The sequence below is a fragment of the Dendropsophus ebraccatus genome, chromosome 5 (genome assembly GCF_027789765.1).
Source record: "Dendropsophus ebraccatus isolate aDenEbr1 chromosome 5, aDenEbr1.pat, whole genome shotgun sequence".
In the NCBI taxonomy this organism is placed as follows: Eukaryota; Metazoa; Chordata; class Amphibia; order Anura; family Hylidae; genus Dendropsophus; species Dendropsophus ebraccatus.
In genome coordinates, this window is record NC_091458.1 from 147,903,113 (window position 1) to 147,922,414 (window position 19,302).

A 19,302-nucleotide genomic window follows, 5' to 3' on the forward strand; every position below is an offset into this window, starting at 1 on the left:
TTCACCCTGTTTCCCCCTGCCCCCATGCCAGACAGATCACCCTGAAACTCTCTGCCTCAACCCCAGACTGATCACCTTGTATCCCTCTACCCAAGCACAGACTGGTCAGCCCGAAACCCCCTGCCCTAACCCTAGACTTGTAACCCTGTATCCAGCTGCGGACACCCGAGACGGGTGACCCTTCGTCCTCTTGCCCCTACCCCTGACTGGTCACCCAGTATTCTCCTGTTGCCATCACAGGCATATATCCCCATGCCCCCAAGCCCAGACTGCTCACCCTGTTTGCCCCTAATGTCAGTGTTATAATATTAAGTGTCCATGGAAGATATAGGTAATTAAAAACATATATCTACCTGGCCCAGGAACATATTATCACACCTATGCAGGTCTAGACCAAGAGTCTAGCCTGATAGTTATCAGTAATTAATAATCATATCAATTACCTGTCCTGCGATTCTTCCATTCCGGCTTCTGATAGGAATGTTCGTCTCCTTGCATGTTCTTTCTTCTCTTTGTCCACCTACAGTAGAAAACAAATCACAGGTGTGATAATACATAACTATAATGGAGATATATATGTAACACCCTAAAGATACTGCTCCTATGACCCTGCTTTGTTGTGTCCCTACCCTTACCCCAGACTGGTCACCCTATATAACCCTGCCCCCACCCCAGACTAGTCACCCGGTATCCCGCTGCTAGACAGGTTACCCTATATGCTCTTACCTCAAACCCAGACACATTACCCTGTATCCTCCGGCCCTCAGCCCAGACTGGACACCCTGTACTACCCTGCCCCACCCAAGACTGAACAGCCTGTATCCCCCCCAGACTGTTAACCTTGTGTCCCTAATTTTAAGCCCAGACTGGTCGACCTGTATACCACTGCCCCACCCTTAACTGGTCACCCTGTACCTCACTGCACCCTCCACAGACTGGTCACTCGTTATCCCTCTGTCCCCTCCATAGACGGTTCAACCTGTATCCTCTTGCCCCATCAAAGACTGAACACCATGTATCCCTCTGTCTCAAGCCCAGATTGTTCACCTTGTGTCCCTAATTCCAAGCCTAGACTGGTCAACCTACATCCCACTGCCCCACCCTTAACTGGTCACCTTGTATACCCCTGTACCCTCCATAGAAGGGTCACCCTTTATCCTCCTACCTCAACCCCATACTGGTTACCCTGTATCCCACTTCCCCCACCCCAGACTGGTCACCTTGTATCCCTCTACCCAAGCACAGACTGGTCTCCCTGTATCCCACTACCCCCACCTCAGACTGATCACCCTGTATCCTCCTAACCCCACCCTAGACTGGTCACCTTGTATCCTCCTTCCTCCAACCAGATGGGTCACACTGTTTCCCCCTGCCCTCACCACAGACTGGTCACCCTGTAACCCCCTGTCCAAGCACTAGACTTGTCATCCTGTATCCTCCTGTATCCTCCTGCCCCCAGACGGGTCACCCTGATTCCCCCCTGCCCCCACGCCAGAAAGATCACCCTGTAACCCTCTGCCCCAACCGCAGACTGGTCACCTTGTATACCCCTACCCAAGCAAAGACTGATCACCCTGTATCCTACTGCCCCACCAGGGCCGTTTTAATACATTGGTGGGCCCAGTGCACAGCCCTCAAGAGTGGGCCCCCCCCCCCCTTCCCTTTCGGCACATTGTATAATGTACTGAATTTGCCCCCACACTGTATCAAGAGCCCCAATACATACAGTAGTTACCTTATAACACTATTTCCACCATACAGTGATTACATATTACATAAAAACTGCACTAAACAAAACAGAAAGCTATCATCAATGATACCATTACATAATACCGCCACATCATGACCCCTAACACTACAACCCTATAACAGAGTGCAGTTACATCCAGTGACTCACCAGGGGCGTCTACACCGATCAGAGTCTGTCACCTTTTCTTTTTCTCTCCATCCAGCCTGGGCCACCTTGAAGTCTTCTCCTGGCTGTGAATCTTCTCTCCAGAATCTGCCAGACAAATATTTTAGGCTCCAACACATACAGTAGTTAGGTCCCTTGTACCCTATACAGTAGTTACGCCCCTCTGTACCCCTACATAGTTACACCCCTCTGTGCCTCCATAGTTTTAAGGTGTCCCTGTAGTATATAGACCCTCATGTGCTCCTCCAGTTATATACAGCCCTCCTGTGCGCTCCCCCATTAGTATATAGCCCCCCTGTGCACTCTCCCCAGTAGTAAATAGCCCCCCTGTGCTCTACCACAATAGTATATAGCCCCCCTGTGCTCTCCCACAATAGTATATAGCCCCCCTGTGCTCTCCCCCCAATAGTATATAGCCCGCCTGTGCTCTCCCCAATAGTATATAGCCCCCCTTGTGCTCTCCCCAATATATAGCCCCCCTTTGCTCTCCCCCATAGTATATAGACCCCTGTGCTCCCCAATAGTATATAGCCCCCTGTGCGCTCTCCCATTAGTATATAGCCCTCCTGTGCTCTCCAATAGTATATAGCCCCCGTGCTCTCCCACAATAGTATATAGCCCCACTGTGCTCTCCCCCCAATAGTATATAGCCCCCCTGTGCTCTCCCCCCAATATTATATAGCCCCCCTGTGCTCTCCCCCCAATAGTATATAGCCCCCTGTGCTCCCCCATAGTATATAGCCCCCTGTGCTCCCCCATAGTATATAGCCCCCTGTGCTCCCCCATAGTATATAGCCACTTGTGCTCCCCCATAGTATATAGCCCCCTGTGCTCCCCCATAGTATATAGCCCCCTGTGCTCCCCAGTAGAATATAGCCCCCTGTTCTCCCCCATAGTATATAGCTCCCCTGTGCTCCCCCATAGTATATAGCTCCCCTGTGCTCCCCCATAGTATATAGCCCCCTGTGCTCCCCCATAGTATATAGCTCCCCTGTGCTCCCCCATAGTATATACCCCCCTGTGCTCCCCCATAGTATATAGCTCCCCTGTGCTCCCCCATAGTATATAGCCCCCTGTGCTCCCCCATAGTATATAGCCCCCTGTGCTCCCCCATAGTATATAGCCCCCTGTGCTCCCCCATAGTATATAGCTCCCCTGTGCTCCCCATAGTATATAGCCCCCTGTGCTCCCCAATAGTATATAGCCCCCTGTGCTCCCCCATAGTATATAGCTCCCCTGTGCTTCCCCATAGTATATAGCCCCCTGTGCTCCCCCACAGTATATAGCTCCCCTGTGTTCCCCCATAGTATATAGCCCCTTGTGCTCCCCCATAGTATATAGCCCCCTGTGCTCCCCCATAGTATATAGCCCCCTGTACTCCCCCATAGTATATAGCCCCCTGTACTCCCCCATAGTATATAGCCCCCTGTGCTCCCCCATAGTATATAGCTCCCCTGTGCTCCCCCATAGTATATAGCCCCCTGTGCTCCCCCATAGTATATAGCCCCCTGTGCTCCCCAATAGTATATAGCCCCCTGTACTCCCCCATAGTATATAGCCCCCTGTACTCCCCCATAGTATATAGCCCCCTGTGCTCCCCCATAGTATATAGCTCCCCTGTGCTCCCCCATAGTATATAGCCCCCTGTGCTCCCCCATAGTATATAGCTCCCCTGTGCTCCCCCATAGTATATAGCCCCCTGTGCTCCCCCATAGTATATAGACCCTGTGCTCCCCCATAGTATATAGCCCCCTGTGCTCCCCCATAGTATATAGCTCCCCTGTGCTCCCCATAGTATATAGCCCCCTGTGCTCCCCAATAGTATATAGCCCCCTGTGCTCCCCCATAGTATATAGCTCCCCTGTGCTCCCCATAGTATATAGCCCCTTGTGCTCCCCCATAGTATATAGCTCCCCTGTGCTCCCCCATAGTATATAGCCCCCTGTGCTCCCCCACAGTATATAGCTCCCCTGTGTTCCCCCATAGTATATAGCCCCTTGTGCTCCCCCATAGTATATAGCCCCCTGTGCTCCCCCATAGTATATAGCCCCCTGTACTCCCCCATAGTATATAGCCCCCTGTACTCCCCCATAGTATATAGCCCCCTGTGCTCCCCCATAGTATATAGCTCCCCTGTGCTCCCCCATAGTATATAGCCCCCTGTGCTCCCCCATAGTATATAGCCCCCTGTGCTCCCCCATAGTATATAGCTCCCCTGTGCTCCCCCATAGTATATAGCCCCCTGTGCTCCCCCAGAGTATATAGCCCCCTGTGCTCCCCATAGTATATAGCCCCCTGTGCTCCCCAATAGTATATGCGCTCCCCCTCCCATATAACATTGAAAAAAACAAACACTTACTCACCTAGGTCCATGCGTTCCTCTTCTCTTCCCTCTTGTGGCCGCACTTCCTGCAGTCACAAGAGGCTGCACTCCCCTTACCCTCGCGCCGAGTGACGTCGGGCGCTAGAGGGAGAGTGCGGCCTCTTGTGACTGCAGGAAGTGCGGCCACAGGAGTGACTGACAGGGAGGGAGCCAATGGCTCTCTCTGTCAGTATCGCTGCTGCTGAAGCGCTGAAGCGCCACAGCGGCAGCAGGCGGGCGGGTGCAGCGGCGGACGGGGGGGCCCTGCAGGGGACGCCATGGAGGGGTAAGTAGATTACCCATCCATGGCGCTCCCCCCTGACAGGCTGGTGGCCAGAGCCCTGTGCGACCGCACTGGTCGCACATAGCAACGGCCGGCCTGCTGGGGGGGGGCCCCTTTAACCAGTGGGCCCGGTGCACGTGCACCATGTGCCCTCTGGTTAAAGCGGCCCTGTGCCCCACCCTACACTGGCACCCTGTATCCCACTACCCCCACCTCAGACTGGTCACCCTGAAACCCCCTGCCCCAACCCTAGACTTTTCACCCTGTATCCTCCTGCCCCCACCCCAGACGGGTCACCCTTTATTCCCCTGCCCCTGCCCCTGACTGGTCACTCAGTATCCTCCTGTTCCTGCCATAGGCTGGTAACCTTACATACGCCCCCAAACCTAGACTGGTCACCCTGTATCACCATGCCCAGAAGCCCAAACTGGTCACCCTGTTTCCCCCTAATGTCAGTGTTATCATATTAAGTGTCCATGGAAGATATAGGTCATTAAAACATATATCTACATGGCCCAGGAACATATTATCACACCTATGCAGGTCTAGACTAAGGGTCTAGCCTGATAGTTATCAGTAATTAACCCCTTAGCGACCCATGACGTATCTGATACGTCATGGTGCCGCTCGGGGTGTTCAGAGAGGGGTCCCGGCGGGACCCCGCTCTGAACGGCGCTGATCCCGGCTGACACGTGCAGCCAGGCAGTGCCTCTATTAGCCGGCGCGGGTCCCGTTGCCGCGCCGGCTAATTAAGCCTCTAAGTGCAGCTGTCAAATCTGACAGCTGCACTTAGATGCTGTGCTCTCCGTGTGCCTGGTGTCTAGTGGGACGGATCTCCCCCCCGCGATGCGATCGCGGGGGGAAGATCCGTTCTGATCCCGGCTCGGCAATAGATTGCTATGGCCTGCAGCAGGCCATAGCAATCTATGACCGATCTGATCGATCTTTGCTGTGTATATACACAGCATTGATCTCTATGAGAGATCAATGCTGTTTATATACAAGTCCCCCAGGGGGGCTTCTAGTTAAAGTAAAAAAAAAAGTAAAAAAGTGTTTTTATTAATAAAAAATCCCCTCCCCTAATAAAAGTCCAAATCACCCCCCTTTTCCCATTTTATAAATATAAATTAATAAATAAATAAATAAACATATTTAGTATCGCCGCGTGCGTAATCGGCCGAACTATTAACTAATCACATTCCTGATCTCACACGGTAAACGGCGTCAGCGCAAAAAAATTCCAAAGTGCAAAATTGCGCATTTTTGGTCGCATCAAATCCAGAAAAAATGTAATAAAAAACGATCAAAAAGTCGTATATGCGCAATCAAGGTACCAATAGAAAGAACGCATCATGGCGCAAAAAATGACACCTCACACAGCCCCATAGACCAAAGGATAAAAGCGCTATAAGCCTGGGAATGGAGCGATTTTAAGGAACATATATTTGTTAACAACGGTTTGAATTTTTTACAGGCCATCAGATACAATAAAAGTTATACATGTTATATATCATAGTAATCGTAACGACTTGAGGAACATGCATAACAAGTCAGTTTTACCATAGGACGAACGGCGTAAATGCAAAACTCCCCGAAATCAAAACAAATAAGTTTTTGTTTCAATTTGACAGCGCAAATGATTTTTTTCCGGTTTCGCAGCATATGTTATGGAAAAATAATGCCTGTCATTGCAAAGTACAATTGGTTTTGCAAAAAATAAGCGCTCATATACGTCTCTAGGTGAAAAAATGCAAGCGCTGTTGACTTTTAAACTTAAAATGGAATAAGCAAAAGCGCAAAAACGAAAATTGGCTTTGACCTTAAGGGGTTAATAATGATATCAATTACCTGTCCTGTGATTCTTCCATTCCAGCTTCTCATGGGAATGTTCGTCTCCTTGCATGTTCTTTCGTCTAGTACTCCACCTGCAGTAGAAAAAAATCACAGGTGTGATAATATGTTCCTAGAATGGAGATCTTAATATATATGTAACACTCTAAAGATACTGCTCCCATGACCCAGCTTTGTTGTGTCCCTACCCTAACTCCAGACTGGTCACCCTGCATACTGCTGCCCCCACCTTAGACTAGTCACCCTGTACCCTAATGTCCCCGCCCCAGATTGGTCACCCTGTATGCTCCCGCCCATCAATACGCTGGGACCACAAAGATATTAGTTTGTGGATGAGGTTGATGACGGAGACGAAGGGTTTGGAGGCTGGGCAGTCCTTTCGGGATGGAGCCGGCGGCTTCTTGTTTCAAGAAAAAAGGTAGAGGCGGAGAAGATAACCAAAAGAGGAATGATGCCAGTGAGGGTGGAAAGGATGCTGCCGTATCACATGCGGTATCCAAACAATGCGGCGGCACAGTTGCTTAGAGAGGGTTTCAGTGGGGGTTTTCGAATCCAGGGCGGGCAAGGGGCTCCGGAGGGGCCGATGCATAATCTGGCGTCCACGTTGGTTTGGCTGGATATTGTGACTTATAAATTGTTGAAAGAAGTTCTGTTGGGCCGGATGGCGGGGCCTTTTGATACGAACCCGCTTCCAGGATTGTAGGTCTCCCCTCTGGGCCTGGTGCCTAAAAAGGAGCAGAATAAATTTCGGCTTATTCATCACCTGTCGCATTCAGCTGCAGCGTCGGTGAATAATGGGATAGACCCGGAGTTATGTGCAGTTTCTTATACCTCGTGTGACGCGGCTTTGAAGTGGGTGCACCGGTATGGGAAGGGGACACTGCTAGCTAAAACTGATATTGAGGCGGCATTCCAGTTGCCGCCGGTTCACCCGGAGAGTTTCCATTTGTTAGGGTGTTGTTGGCAAGGGCAGTTTTTGTGGACTTGTGTCTCCCAATGGGTTGCTCTATTTCTTGCGCCTATTTCGAGACATTTAGTTCCTTTTTGGAGTGGGTGGTGCGGCAGGAAGCTCAGGTGGCGTCCGTGTTGCACTACTTGGACGATTTTTTGTTTGTGGGGCCTGGGGGTTCGAGAGTTTGCGCTGCGTTGTTGCAGACCATAAAGCGTTTGGCGCAGTACTTTGGGATTCCGCTGGTGCTTGACAAAACTGATGGACCGGCTATGGTGATGCGGTGCCTGGGTATTGTCATTGATACTGAGCGCTGGGAGTGTCGGTTGCCGGACGATAAGCTGGTGGAACTGAGGGAGGAGGTGAACAGGGCTTGCGGTAGGAAGAAATTGCGCTTGCGAGAGCCTCAATCTCTGCTACGGCGTCTCAATTTTGCATGCCGCATTATGCCCATGGGTAGGGTATTTTTTTGCAGGCTAGCCATGGCATCTGCTGGGGTGGGGCGTCCGTATCATTATGTCTGGTAGCCCTCTGAGTTGCGGGAGGACTTGTTGGTTTGGAGGGAGTTTTTGGGTAAATACAACGGTCTAAGTATAGTCATGGAGGGGCTGGTATCCAATGTTGATTTAGAATTATACACGGATGCTGCTGGGGGACACGGTTTATTGCCTTTTTGCAAGGTCAGTGAAGTGCGGAGCCGTGGCCGGAGGACTGGGTGCAGAGGGGGAATTTGGCATTTTTAGAGATGTTTCCAATTGTGGTGGCTTTGGAGCTTTGGGGGGACCAGCTGAGGAACAGCAAGTTGTGTTTCTTGTGCGATAACTTGGGGGTGGTGCAAGCTATTAACTTACAGTCGGCTAGGTCTCCTCCTGTTGTGCTGCTGTTGAGACACGTTGTCCTGAAGGGCTTAGAGTTGAATGCTCATTTTACGGCAATGCATGTGCCAGGGGTCAGGAACGAGATCGCTGATGCTCTTTCTCGTTTCCAGTGGTCCAGGTTTTGGGAGCTGGTGCCAGGGGTGGAGCCTCACGGCACCCCTTATCCAGAGTGGCTGTGGCGGCTGGTTTGAAGGCGGCTTTGAGTTTGGTGCTGAGATCGGTTTGTCTAACCATGTGGAACACTTATCGCAGGTTTTGGTGGGAGTGGGAAGCTTTTTTAGGTGAGTTGTCCGGGGTGTGTGGGCCTCGGGATTGGGAGCTGTGCTTCTTGTACTATGTGGGTAGGGCCTATGAGGATGGGGTCTCTCCCTCTGGAGTAAGCCGTCGCATGTCTGCTTTAGCCAAGCCTCGGGCTTGGGGGGAGCAGGATGTGACGAAATCCTTTTTGGTGTCTAGGGCTTTGCGGGGGTTTCCGAAGGGGTGTGTGGTGAGGGATGCGCGTAGGCCAGTGTCCCTTTCGTTATTGCTTCAGCTGGTGACAGTGCTGCTGTCGGTGTGTTTGTCGGGGTACGAGTGCGGGCTGTTTGCCTTGGCCTTTTACTTTGCGTTTTTTTGGGCGTTTAGGATCTCTGAACTGGTGGCGCCAAGCAAAAGGAAGCCTGGGGGTCAGTTGGCTAAAAATTAGGTGCTGAGGGGTTCGGTTTTGAAATGTAGACGAAGACGGATCAGAGGGGCAGGGGTGCTGTGGTGCACTTGGGGTAGTGGGTTGGTTCAGCGGTTTGTCCCGTGAGTTGTCATCAAGCCTCCTTGGGGCTTAGGCATGCTGACTATACTTTCTTGTCTGTATATCAGTTCGTACACGTTTTTAGGAAGATTTTGGGGTTGTTGAGTTTGCTAGCATCGGAGTATAGTTCCCATTCTTTTCGAATTGGGATGGCCATGGAGGCAGCTAGGTGGGGGTTTGCCCCGAAGGTTGTCAAATGGATTGGGAGATAGGAGTCTGACAGGTTTCGCCTGTATGTTTGCCCTCAGTTGTTGTAATTGAGTTTTTTCTAGAATTTCGGGAGTTGGGGGAGTGCTGTTGAAAAGGGGTGCTATTGGTTTTATGTAGTGCCATTGTGTTTTTCAGGTGAACCTCCCTGCCTGGTGTGGATAGCTGGGCACTCTTATGTGTGTAGGGGGAGGCTTGATTGGCTTGGTTTCCCTGGCTTGATTTGGTCCCGATTGTTGCCTGAGTTACAGTTCTTAGCCGGTATGGATCGTTGTCGTTGTTTGTTAGAGAACAATACGAAAAGCATTGAAAGTAATATCTCCAAAGAAAAAATAGATATCAAAGATCACCTAAACTGTGGATCAGAGTATGTGATCTACGTGCTGGAGTGCCCGTGTGGCCTCCAGTACGTGGGTAGAACTAGTCAAACACTAGGAAAAAGATTTAATACACATTGTTTCAACATCAAACAAAAATACAGGAAACACAGTGTGTCCCGTCATTTCGCTATGTTTCATAATGCTGACGATAGCCACCACAGAGTTACAGTTCTTAGCCGGTATGGATCGTTGTCCAGATATCCTTGTGATCCATGCAGGTGGGAATGATCTGGGGGTGCGGGCCTCCAGGGCTATTATGCGGAACATAAAACTGGATTTGCTCCAGCTATGGTCGTCTTTCTCGGGTATTGTTATTGTCTGGTTGGATATCGTGGCCAGGCGGAAGTGGCGGCAGGCCAGGTCTGTGGTGGGCATTAATAAAATATGGGTGAAGATTAATAAAGTGGTGGGGTGTTTTGTGGCCAGGGATGGGGGTTTCATAGTTTGGCACAGGAATCTGAAGGACGGGTCGGCTGATTTTATGAGCTTGGATAGGGTGCATTTGAATGCTATGGGGCAGGATCTGTGGAACTTGGGGATTCTAAATGGCATAGAGCGGGCTCTGGAGTTGTGGAGGGTCGACCATTTGTAAGGAAGGGGTCACAAAGGTCGTTATGGCCGAAGTGGGAGGGGTTTTTGAAGGCTTTGGCAATTGGACAATTCTGCAGATTGAGGAGGAGTGATACATTCTCCTCCTATACCTGTTACGGTAGACAATGTCCTGGGGCTGGGGTGTTAACCAGCTATAGTTTGGTCCTCGTGGATAAGGTCCCCAGGGTGATTGTTAGGTCTCCCGGTGGGTGCCTTCGGGTTAGGTGACGGCGGCCGGAGACATATATTGATATTTATGTGAATAAATGTTAATAAATCTGAAAGTATTATTTATATGTTATTTTACATGTTATTTATGTTTTAAATAAAGGTGCTGTTGTGGCCTTTCCTTTTAGCAAGGTGTCTGAGTGTTATTAAGGGAAGGGAAGGTTGGTATGTAGCACGGAGAGCTAGACTATCCCTTAGTCACGTATCCCCCTGCCCCCACCCTAGACAGGTTACCCTATATCCCCTTGCCTCAAACCCAGACTGATCACCCTGTATCCGCCTGCCCTCAGTCCAGGCTGGTCACCCTGTATCCCACTGCCCCACCCTTAACTGGTAACTTTTAATCCTACTGCCCTCACCACAGACTGGTAACCCTGTACTTCACAGCCAACACTACAGACTGGTCACCTTGTATCCCCCCGTCCCCTCCATACAGAAGTAAACCTGTGTCTTCCTGCCCCCATCCTAGATGGGTCACCCTGTATCCTCCTACCCCCACCCAACACTGGTTACCTTGTAACCCCCTGCCCAATCCCCAGATTTGTCATCCTGTATCCTCCTTCCCCCAGCCCAGACCATTCACCTTGCTTCCCCCTGACCAAGACAGATCACCCTGTAACTCTCTGCCCCAACTCAAGACTGGTCACCTTGTATCCCTCTACCCAAGCACAGACTGGTAAGCCCGAAACCCCCTGCCCCAACCCTAGACTTGTAACCCTGTATCCACGTGGGGCCACCCCAGACCGGTGACCCTTCATCCCCCTGCCCCTACCCCTGACTGGTCACCCAGTATCCTCCTGTATCCACCACAGCCTGGTCACCCTATATCACCAAGCCCAGAAGCCCAGACTGGTCACCCTGTTTGCCCCTAATGTCAGTGTTATAAAATTAAGTGTCAATGGAAGATATAGGTCATTAAAACATATATCTACATGGCCCAGGAACATATTATCACACCTATGCAGGTCTAGACCAAGAGTCTAGCCTGATAGTTATCAGTAATTAAAAATGATATCAATTACCTGTCCTGCGATTCTTCCATTCCAGCTTCTCATGGGAATGTTCGTCTCCTTGCATGTTCTTTCTTCTAGTTCTTCACCTGCAGTAAAAAAAAAATCACAGGTGTGATAATATGTTCCTAGAATGGAGATCTTAATATATATGTAACACTCTAAAGATACTGCTCCCATGACCCTGTTTTGTTGTGTCCCTACCCTTACTCCAGACTGGTCACCCTGCATACTGCTGCCCCCACCTTAGACTAGTCACCCTGTACCCTTATGTCCCAGCCCCAAATTGGTCACCCTATATGCTCCCACCCATCTATACGCTGGGACCACAAAGATATTAGTTTGTGGATGAGGTTGATGACGACTTTTCACCCTGTATATCCATGGAACCACCCCAGGACTAGTCATTGTGAATCCCCCTGCCCCCACTCTCGACTGGTCACTCTATAAGCCTTTGCCTCCACCTAAGTCTGTTCACCCTATATACTCCTGCCCCCACCCCAGATGAGTCACTCTGCCCCAAACCCAAACTGGTCACCTTCTATCCCCCTACACAAGTCCAGACTGGTCACCCTGTATCCCACTGCCCCCACCCTAGACTTGTTACCCTGCATCCTCCTGCCGCCACCCCAGATGGGTCACCCTTCATCCTTCTGCCCCTACCCCTGACTGGTCACCCAGTATCCTCCTGTTCCCGCCATAGGCTGGTAACCTTACATATGCTCCCAAGCCCAGACTGGTCACTCTGTTTCCCCCTGATGCCAGTGTTATAATATTAAGTGTCCATGGAAGAGAGAGGTCATTAAAACATATAAATGACCCAGGAACATATTATCACACCTATGCAGGTCTAGACCAAGAGTCTAGCCTGACAGTTATCAGTAATTAATAATTTAATAAAAAAAAAAAAAAGTTCCCTCGCAAGATCATAGAAGGGGCAAAGAGAAGAGCTATGGAATTAAATAGAAAAGAACATTTGGGAAAGAAAAAAGGAGACGACAAAAAGAAAGGAGAGAAAAGTGACATACAAGAAAATAGAAAGAATGATGTTAATTTTATTACTCGACATTCAGCCAATCATATACAAATAAAAAATATTTCAAAGAAAAATTGGAATATTTTACAGAGGGATCCGTTTCTAAAAGACTGTATAGGTAAAAGTCCCAGCATGATATATAGGAGAGCACAAACAGTAGCCCCCTCATATCCAGTTTAAAAAAAACAAATAAATGCGGCAACAACAACAAAAAAAAGAAAATATTGGTATTTTTAAATGCAATAAAAAAATGTGTAAAACATGTCATTATTTAGAGAACAATACGAAAAGCATTGAAAGTAATATCTCCAAAGAAAAAATAGATATCAAAGATCACCTAAACTGTGGATCAGAGTATGTGATCTACGTGCTGGAGTGCCCGTGTGGCCTCTAGTACGTGGGTAGAACTAGTCAAACACTACGAAAAAGATTTAATACACATCGTTTCAACATCAAACAAAAATACAGGAAACACAGTGTGTCCCGTCATTTCGCTGACGATAGCCTACTGAAAGTATATCCAATAGAGCAAATACATTTCTCACTGAACAGATTTGCTAAATTATGTAAAAGAGAAAGTTATGGATATTTAAATTAAACACCCTGGTACCAAATGGGCTTAACGAAACAATAGAACGAGTTTGAAAGGAGGGGGTTAATAAGGGAAGGGTTTTCCAACAAAATAAAAGTGGAAGTGACATCACAAAAGGGAGGGTATCCTCTTATATATAAATATGTGTGTTTAGTATATGTATTATCGTCCCTGATAAAGGAACTTGTAGTTCTGATAGGCGTCGGACAGAATAAAGTTGTCTACTTGTTTTAGTTATACTCACAGCTTATTTCCAAGTGCGGTGTGCACCAATCCGGGTGTAGTGAGAGTTCACCCGGGAGGATTACCACGGGTTTCCGTAACACACATGCCGCAACTGAAGACTCTGGGAGGACTTCCAGCAGTAGAATACCATCTATCCTAATACAAGCGATCCGGGCAATGGGGGGAGTAGGTCGATCTCCCCTCCGAGAAGTAAGTGAACATTGGTTTATCTTTCCTTTCATTGTATAATAGAGCTGGTTTAGAAGTTGATCGCTCCCCACTTATACATTTTTCTTGTGCTTGTTGCCGCTTTCATCCACCTGTACGAGCCAGAGCTCTCAACAGTGTCCGGAGGGTGCAGCGATCCCAGCAGAAACCATTGGATCCATGTGTATTGCCGTTGTTTCTTTGTGAGTGGTGTTTGCACCACTCACTAAGTGTAAGTGTGTTTTTTCTTTGGTGCCTTTTTTTGAGTTTCTATCTATAAGAATCTAGCCGCTCCTGCAGTATTTTTTCTCCCTTTTTTTTCCAGTAATTGATAATTATATCAATTACCTGTCCTGCGATTCTTCCATTCCATCTTCTGATAGGAATGTTTGCCTCCTCGCATTTTCTTTCTTCTCTTTGTCCGCCTACAGTAGAAAATAAATCACAGGTGTGATAATATGTTCCTAGAATGGAGATCCTAATATATATGTAACACTCTAAAGACACTGCTCCCATGACCCTGCTTTGCTGTGTCCATACCGCTACCCCGGACTGGTCACCCTATATACCCCTGCCCCCACCCCAGACTAGTCACCCTATATCCCCCTGCCCCCACCCTAGACGAGTTACCCTATATCCCCTTGCCTTAAACCCAGACTGGACACCCTGTACTACCCTGCCCCACCCAATACTGGACAGCCTGTATCCATTTGTCTGAAACCCAGACTGTTAACCTTGTGTCCCTAATTCCAAGCCCAGGCTGGTCAACCTATATCCCACTGCCCCCACCACAGACTGGTAACCCTGTACCTCACTGCCCCCACCACAGACTGGTCACCCTGTATCCTCCTGCCCCCATCCGAGACTGGTCACCCTGTATCCTCCTTCCTCCACCCAGATGGGCCATACTGTTTCCCCCTGCCCAAGCCCAGACTTTTCATCCTGTATCCTCCTGCCCCCAGCCCAGACGGGTCATCCTGTTTCCATCTGCCCTGTTTCCCCCTAATGTCAGTGTTATCATATTAAGTGTCCATGGAAGATATAGGTCATTAAAAACATATATCTACATGGTCCAGGAACATATTATCACACCTATGCAGGTCTAGACCAAGGGTCTAGCCTGATAGTTATCAGTAATTAATAATTATATCAATTACCTGTCCTGCGATTCTTCTATTCCAGCTTCTGATGGGAATTCTTAGTCTCCTTGCATGTTCTTTCGTCTCGTCGTCTACCTACACTGGAAAGAAATCACAAATTAGTAACTATCATAAAAAATTTATAGTAAAAAAAAAACTACAGTAACTTTTCACAACTTTAGCATCCTTGCTACCTACCTACCTATCATGTTGACTGCCTGGCTGCAACTAAACTGCTTGCCTGTCTAGCATTTATATATGTCATCACAGCCTTGATGACATCATGGAACACTTTTGTGGCTTGCTAGCTGTAAACAACTTTATCTATTTGCTCTATTCTGGCATGGTATTGGAAGCAAAAAATGCCTTAGAAAAAGTACATTAGAAATGCACAGCCTCGTATGCACTCACTTAGGAAGGTGCTCACGACACACAGTGTGGTATACAAACTCGGCTAAGCACCCTTTTGGGGGTCTATTTTTTTTAAACACATTTGGGAGCGCAGCAACATATTAGGAGCCCAGGAACATATTATCACACCTATGCAGGTGCAGGTCAAGACAAGAGGGGAAATTTATGAAAGGGTGTAAATATACACCTGGTGTAAACTGCCCACAGCAACCAATCACTCCTCCTATATTTTACCAGATCTGAAAGCTGAGCTGTGATTGGTTGCTGTGGGCAGTTTAAACCAGGTGTATATTTACACCCTTTCATAAATCTCCCCGTAGGAGTCTAGCCTTATATTTATTAGTAATTAATAATTATATTAATTACCTCTCCTGCGATTCTTCCATTTCAGCTCCTGATAGGAATGTTCATCTCCTTGCATGTTCTTTCTTCTCATTTTCCACCTACAGTAGAAAAAAATCACAGGTGTGATAATATGTTCCTAGAATGGAGATCTTAATATATAGGTAACACTCTAAGGACACTGCTCCCATGACCCTGCTGGACTGGTAACAACCCTGTACTTCACTGCCAACACTACAGACTGGTCACCTTGTACTACCCTGCCCCACCCAAAACTGAACACCCTGTATCCCTCTCTGTGTCCCTAATTCCAAGCCCAGACTGGTTAACCTGTATCCCACTGCCCCACCCTTAACCGATAACCTTTTATCCTACTGCCCTTACCACAGACTGGTATCCCTGTACCTCACTATCACCACCCCAGACTGGTCACCTTGTATCCCCCTGTCCCCTCCATAGACGGTTCAACCTGTATTCCCCTGCCCCCACTCTAGACAGGTCACCCTGTATCACACTGCGCCCACCCCAGGCTGGTCACCCTGTAACCCCCTATCCCCTCTATTGATGGGTCACCCAGCATTCCCCAGCCCCCACCCTAGACTGGTCACCCTGTATCCTCCTGCCCCCATCCAAGCTGTTAACCCTGTATTCTCCTGCCCCTATCCCAGACTAGTCACCTTGTATCCTCCTTCCTCCACCGGGATGGGTCACACTGTTTCCCCCTGACGTTACCCTAGACTGGTCACTCTGTATCCCACTGCCCTCACCCCAGACTAGTCACCCTGTAACCCCCTGCCCAAGACCCAGACTTGTCATCCTGTATCCCACTACCCCCACCTCAGACTGGGCACCCTGTATCCTCCTGCCCCAAACCCAGAATGGTCACCCAGTATCCTCCGGTTCCCACCTTAGGCTGGTCACCCAGTATCCTCCTTTTCCCACCACAGCCTGGTCACCCTCCATATGCCCCAAGCCCAGACTGGTCACCCTATATCCCCGTAATGTCAGCGTTATCATATTAAGTGTCCATGGAAGATATAGGTCATTAAAAACATATATCTACATGGTCCAGGAACATATCACACCGATGCAGGTCTAGACCAAGAGTCTAGCCTGATAGTTATCAGTAATTAATAATGATATCAATTACCTGTCCTGCGATTCTTCCATTCCAGCTTCTCATGGGAATGTTCGTCTCCTTGCATGTTCTTTCTTCTAGTTCTCCACCTGCAGTAGAAGAAAATCACAGGTGTGATAATATGTTCCTAGAATGGAGATCTTAATATATATATGTAACACTCTAAAGATACTGCTCCCATGACCCTGCTTTGTTGTGTCCCTACCCTTACTCCAGACTGGACACCCTGCATACTGCTGCCCCCACCTTAGACTAGGCACCCTGTACCCTTATGTCCCCGCCCCAGATTGGTCACCCTGTATGCTCCCGCCCCCACCCCAGACTTTTCACCCTGTATATCCCTGGAACCACCCCAGGACTAGTTTTTGTGAATCCCCCTGCCCCCTCTCTATACTGGTCACTCTACATGCCTTTGCCTCCACCTAAGTCTGTTCACCCTATATACTCCTGCCCCCACCCCAGAGTCACTCTGCCCCAAACCTAAACTGGTCACCTTCTATCCCCCTACACAAGCCCAGACTGGTCACCCTGTATCCCACTGCCCCTACCCTAGACTTGTAACCCTGTATCCTCCTGAAGCCACCCCAGATGGGTCACCCTTCATCCTTCTGCCCCTACCCCTGACTGGTCACCCAGTATCCTCCTGTTCCTGCCATAGGCTGGTAACCTTACATATGCTCCCAAGCCCAGACTGGTCACTCTGTTTCCCCCTGATGCCAGTGTTATCATATTAAGTGTCCATGGAAGAGAGAGGTCATTAAAACATATATCTAAATGGCCCAGGAACATATTATCACACCTATGCAGGTCTAGACCAAGAGTCTAGCCTGATAGTTATCAGTAATTAATAATTATATCAGTTACCTGTCCTGCGATTCTTCCATTCCAGCTTCTCATGGGAATGTTTGCCTCCTTGCATGTTCTTTCTTCTTGTTGTCCACCTACAGTAGAAAAAAATCACAGGTGTAATAATATGTTCCTAGAATGGAGATCTTATTATATATGTAACACTCTAAAGATACTGCTCCCATGACCCTGCTTTGTTGTGTCCCTACCCTTACCCCAGACTAGTCACCCTGTATCCCACTGCCCCCACCCTAGACTTGTTACCCTGTATCCTCCTGCCGCCACCCCAGATGGGTCACCCTTCATCCTTCTGCCCCTACCCCTGACTGGTCACCCAGTATCCTCCTGTTCCCACCATAGGCTGGTCACCCTACTTATGCCCCCAAACCCAGACTGGTCACTCTGTTTCCCCCTAATGTCAGTGTTATAATATTAAGTGTCCATGGAAGGGAGAGGTCATTAAAACATATAATTAAATGACCCAGGAACATATTATCACACCTATGCAGGTCTAGACCAAGAGTCTAGCCTGACAGTTATCAGTAATTAATAATTTAATTTAAAAAAAAAAAAAGTTCCCTCGCAAGATCATAGAAGGGGCAATGAGAAGAGCTATGGAATTAAATAGAAAAGAACATTTGGGAAAGAAAAAAGGAGACGACAAAAAGAAAGGAGATAAAAGTGACATACAAGAAAATAGAAAGAATGATGTTAATTTTATTACTCGACATTCAGCCAATCATATACAAATAAAAAATATTTTAAAGAAAAATTGGAATATTTTACAGAGGGATCCGTTTCTAAAAGACTGTATAGGTAAAAGTCCCAGCATGATATATAGGAGAGCACAAACAGTAGCCCCCTCATATCCAGTTTAAAAAAAAACAAATAAATGCGGCAACAACAACAAAAAAAGAAAATATTGGTATTTTTAAATGCAATAAAAAATGTGTAAAACATGTCATTATTTAGAGAACAATACGAAAAGCATTGAAAGTAATATCTCCAAAGAAAAAATAGATATCAAAGATCACCTAAACTGTGGATCAGAGTATGTGATCTACGTGCTGGAGTGCCCGTGTGGCCTCCAGTACGTGGGTAGAACTAGTCAAACACTACGAAAAAGATTTAATACACATCGTTTCAACATCAAACAAAAATACAGGAAACACAGTGTGTCCCGTCATTTCGCTATGTTTCATAATGCTGACGATAGCCTACTGAAAGTATATCCAATAGAGCAAATACATTTCTCACTGAACAGATTTGCTAAATTATGTAAAAGAGAAAGTTATTGGATATTTAAATTAAACACCCTGGTACCAAATGGGCTTAACGAAACAATAGAACGAGTTTGAAAGGAGGGGGTTAATAAGGGAAGGGTTTTCCAACAAAATAAAAGTGGAAGTGACATCACAAAAGGGAGGGTATCCTCTTATATATAAATATGTGTGTTTAGTATATGTATTATCGTCCCTGATAAAGGAACTTGTAGTTCTGATACGCGTCGGACAGAATAAAGTTGTCTACTTGTTTTAGTTATACTCACAGCTTATTTCCAAGTGCGGTGTGCACCAATCCGGGTGTAGTGAGAGTTCACCCGGGAGGATTACCACGGGTTTCCGTAACACACATGCCGCAACTGAAGACTCTGGGAGGACTTCCAGCAGTAGAATACCGTCTATCAGGGCCGGACTGGGGCTGAAAAGCAGCCCTGGCACACAAGCCCCACCAGCCCACATATATATTCCCCACACACCTATTTCACTATGTTGAGCAGAATTTTTTTTAGCTTTACTACTGTCACATTATTTTCTTACATATGTGAAGTATTACTCCCTGCAGACTATAGAAGAGTATACAGCAGTGATATCCCATAGCAGATGTACACAGATGCTGAGAGTATACAGCAGTGGTCAGACAGTCAC